The sequence below is a fragment of the Benincasa hispida genome, chromosome 8 (genome assembly GCF_027475165.1).
Source record: "Benincasa hispida cultivar pf3 chromosome 8, pf3_genome.v1.1, whole genome shotgun sequence".
NCBI lineage: Eukaryota > Viridiplantae > Streptophyta > Magnoliopsida > Cucurbitales > Cucurbitaceae > Benincasa > Benincasa hispida.
In genome coordinates, this window is record NC_143485.1 from 49,735,994 (window position 1) to 49,740,848 (window position 4,855).

Here is a 4,855-nt window from a genome sequence, read left to right on the forward strand (position 1 = left end):
TGGATTAATCTCTAAACCAATTTTAATTTTGGGTAAACCCACTTTCAAATTAAAACCAATTTTTAATTTGAAATTTAATCTAATTAATTTTACTTTAAAATTAAATTAGATAAAACAAAAATTCAATATTTAAAATTGAATTTTATAAATTAAAATTGATTTATTTAAATAAATAATTAATTAAACAATAATTTAATATCAAATATTAAATTAATAAGACACCTAATTCAAACATGAATACGTATTCATGGAATCAATATTTAAAAATTTTAAACTCTCCAATTACGCTTAGTTTTGATAAAATTAAGTATGTAATTGTGTCGAATATAATTATCCAAACTTTAAATTGAATTTGAACACTTCTTGGAGCTTTCTTGAAGAACTAGCTCTTATACTAGTTGTTAAAACAAATGGGGCTTCTTTAATAGGATTTTCTTTCTTTACAAAAGTCCAATAAGAAGAGTACCACTTTATCTGTCCCAGAAACAAAAATAAGAAATTTTCATATATGATTCACCTTCAACCACGTAGCAGAGAAAAACAAATTGAGTAAAAATTTCAGGTAATCAACCTTATCTCCTCATTCTGTCAATTTCATTCTCTCACTTAAGGTTCTAAAGCTCTCTAACTTCTCTCTCTTATTCTTGGTCATTTCAAGTAGATCGAAGAAGAATTCTTTTTGAAGAAAATGAGCATGCAATTTATGAGATGGAGAGAGAAGAAGAAGACCCACACAAAGATTATAGTGGTTCGGTCTAATAGACCTACATCCATTGTCAAAAGTATGAATTTCTTCTTTTATTCAAGAGATTTTTTAAGATATTTCAGATTTTTTCAGATTTCTTATGTCGTATTTATTTTTCCATCCAAATTTGTTGTATATACATAGATATGTTTGTAAGGAGGTTATAAAATAGATAATCTAAAAAACAACTTTTTCAGATTATTTATTGTTTCAACAAATAGTAACAGCTTTCTATTTTCTTGTAATAAGTATATATCAATTGTAACTTTAACTTTAAAGTTTTTAGCTCTGTTTCTTTGACCATTTTTCATTTTCATCAAATTTTTTATTTTTTTAAAAAATTTAATAGATAGGAATCTCATTGTTTCTCTATTATTTATCTGACATATTCTAGATAAACCTTATTTAGTTTATTTTAGATGGGAGGGAAGTCTGCATCAAAATTATTGGAAGGTGATTAACATGAGAGTGGAGACTTTTGTTTAAAAGGAAAAAGGATAAGAAGGAGACAAGGAAGAAGGAAAATGGGAGACTTATCTTGTCTTCAAATAAATTTTATTCTCGTTTTAGATTTTTTATTATTTATTTTTAAGAATTAAGTTTCTAAACACTACTTCGGTTTATTGATTTTTTTTTTTTATCTATATTTTAAGAATACATTTAAAAAACCAATCTAAATTTTCAAAATTAAAAGAATATACAATTGATATTTTATCTCTATATCTTTGAAATGGAAATATCACTGCCAACATCAACATTTCAATAATTGTGAATCATCAATTTGGAGAGATACAAACTCCTCTCAGCGGATATGTTATATAATTGAGTTGCTCATCATTTCTGATAAGGTGGGCAATTCCTACCTCTGAAAAATAACATAAAAAAAGTGGGTCTTTCAATTAGAGTGTGTTGGATAGTGATATGAAAACAATAATTTGAAAATGAGTAATTCAATGAAAATGAGATTGTATTTCATGTTTATTTCCATATGTGTTTAGTTATTTCTTTATAAATTAGATTTCATGGTTAAGTTGGTTGATTTTTTTTTTTTTTTTTTACATGCGAAATTTCATGTTTGTCCATGGTTTGTCAAGAGCATTATTGTCTTGTCTAGAAATATCTTTTCTTGTTTATCAATGGAGTTTTTCTCCTTTTCTAAAGTTATCTGCATGCTGATCATATTTATTTAGGTGTTAGATTTCTTTTAGGGTTAGCCTCTATGTTGTACGAAAAAAGTTGTGTGAGAGTTTTGAAGAACTCTCTAGAGGACTCAACTATCCTTTTCTAGTTATTAAAAAAAGAGAGAAAAATGGATAATAAATAAACACTACTTGGATTATTTGATGTTTTTTCAATATCAAGTAAATGGTATATCTGACGCTTATAAAAGCGTCGAGTATTCGATTGTCAAGTATAGTGTAATAACTTGACTTCGAAAAAACATCAAAATAAATGTTTCTTAATACAATTTTCGTATCAAGAAAGATAATACACTTGACATTGGTGGTATGTCAAGTTTATTGATTCTTGACATTGATACGTATCATATATAATAACTCTTGACGTTGTTTGTGTCAAGTATATGTCTTTTTTTTTTTTCAAATTAAATGTCCCAATCGATATTTTCATTGTCTACCTTGTATTCCAACAATACAATTACATCAACTAAATAAACATTATATATTTAAAATCTATCAACTCAATATATTCACTAAAAATTCCATATTTTCAACTATGACCTTTCATAGAACACTCCTCACAAATTACAACAATATTTCTCTTTCACTTGTACATGCACAAAATAAAATCTCAACTATTGCTTTTGTATATAAAACTCAACTTTCAACAAACACAAAAGTGACAAATTGTTTAATAAGTAACCTCTAAACAAATTACATTATTTAATCTATACATTGAGCTTTGAAGTTTAAAGATTGAGAACTAAGAGCCAAGCAAGCCATGTTTAAACAAGTCAACCTACAAAATAGAATAAATGACGATTACATCAAATTTCAAAATATAGAAATAAGTGTTAAGATACAACAATGACAAAAAGTTACGCACAAAAAGAAAAATGTACATGATTGGCTTACTTTATTCAATAGAAAAATATCATAATCGAGACTTAAAAAATATCTACAACTTAAAGTTAGGAACTTACTAAGATTTTATTCATTCTCTTTTAACCATATCTAGCCTCGGTGGAACAATTACCTTTCACTACAAAACAAAGGAAGATAGGAGAGATTTGAGAAAATATAATAAAGAGGAAGAATATTATCAACAAATCAAGCATATGCTAAAATTTAAAATACAAGAATGCAGATACCTTTTGCGCAACTTTCACAACTTTCACAACTTATCTTATCTACAAGCAATAAAAAATAGTGAATATTAGAAGCCCAATCTTATCTACAAATTTCATTCAAAACTACAACAAAGTAATCCAATTTTATCTACAAACTTCATTCAAAACTACAACAAAGTAATCCAATCTTATCTACAAAATTTCATTCAAAACTATAGAATATTAGAACCCCAATTCTTCAAATTTTCATTTACCAAAATAACGGATTAACTTCAAATAGATTACCCAAATTGTAGCTTGATTCGAATGCCACTTCGAAACTACAACAAAGTAATCCAACCTATGAAAAGTTCAATAATAATGATTACAAAATGCAAATTTCGGCAACTATGTAACAATTTCAAAGGAGTTTCAAAGACTTAATACCTATCAAAATGTCCAAACATCGTTAACTTTCTGGATAGTGGCTCCAATCCCTTGAAATCTATAAATTGAACATCCAAAAGTGAGAATAACTATATTATTAGACCAATACTTCAATGGGTAACAAATGACTATTAATACTAACCTCCAAACTTACCAAAACCTTGTCAAGATCGGTCTCAAACCTATTGACAGCAACTCAACTCTTTCCAATACTTCAAAAGCAATCTCATCATCATACATTCAAACAAGCAAATCATTACAGAAGATGCTACATTATAACCCAAATCACAAAATCATTCTAATACATCCAAAACACTTGTCCAAAGTGTTTGCTCAAATCGGCGCTTCACTTGAGCCTCGACCAACTTGCCTGAAAAGAAAAACAAAAGAGGAACAAGAATACTCATAAAACTATAAGAAGCTCTTACTTGACAAGGGCAGCACAACTGTACGACGAATTCGGTGGAGGACTGACCGGATCTGGTAGAGGATTGATCGAATCTGGCGCGAGGACTGACCAGATTTGGTGCGAGGCTGGGCTGGGCGATTGGCACTGATCCGATGGAGGACTAACCGGTGGGCGCTGTACGGTGGCTGATCGGTGGGCATCTGGCGCGGATCCAGTGGGTATTTAAGATTTGCCAAAAAAACCCATACAAGACACCAAAAACTTACCTAAAACACTGACGATAGGTCTGAGATTGGGTGGCAGTAAGACAGAACCACATGACTAGTCTGAAAGAGAAAGATTGGATAGAGATGGAGAGATCAACAACGACGGGTGCACACAAAAGTCGAACTGACGATCCTCGCGGTCGGTCGTTCGTTGGAGGTGCGGCGCAGTGATGACGAACACTGAGCGATGGCCAGAGGAACTGGAAGTGGTGTAAATTAGTCGCAGTGGGCTGGGTTACGAGAAGGTGATGAAAGTAGAGGAGGGAGAGAGAGTTATCGTGGGGAGGGGGGTGGTTGCGGCGTGAGAGGGAGAAGAAGGGGAATTTTCTAATTTGATAATTATTTTTTACTTATTTAAAATAATAAGTTAATTATTTTTTATATTTTATTTGATAACTTTGGTAGGTGGGAAATCAAATTTAAGAGGGAAATGAAAATGAGGGAGGAAGGAAAACAAAAAATAAAGATTAAAAAAATATTATTTTTTATATTTTATTTGACATAAAAAATATGTCAAGTAAGAGCTTCTTATACTTGATACGAAAACGTGTCAAGTAAGACCTTATATTACTTGACACGAAAAACATATCAAGTAACTGTTCGCGTGAAAATATCTTAAACATTCCGTCAATCTCTGTTTTTTTAACCTTTTTACTTGACATTTTCTTTTCTAAAAGGTCATTACTTGACATTTTTTTTTC

At 30.0% G+C, this 4,855-nt stretch overlaps 2 long non-coding RNA genes across 2 annotated transcripts; one reads left to right on the forward strand and one right to left on the reverse strand.

Annotated features, from left to right (window-relative positions):
- Positions 1-429: 429 nt before the first annotated feature.
- Positions 430-1,030, forward strand: LOC150034653 (uncharacterized). The gene is made up of 2 exons (XR_016531552.1): positions 430-562; positions 662-1,030. It is a non-coding gene; the product is annotated as an uncharacterized LOC150034653 (long non-coding RNA).
- Positions 1,031-2,428: 1,398 nt separating this feature from the next.
- On the reverse strand, positions 2,429-4,506 carry LOC120084244 (uncharacterized). Its single transcript, XR_016531550.1, has 7 exons — positions 4,155-4,506; positions 3,955-4,088; positions 3,622-3,849; positions 3,480-3,537; positions 3,075-3,113; positions 2,907-2,965; positions 2,429-2,722 (listed from the first exon to the last, which is right to left on the reverse strand). It is a non-coding gene; the product is annotated as an uncharacterized LOC120084244 (long non-coding RNA).
- Between the last annotated feature and the right edge of the window lie 349 nt (positions 4,507-4,855).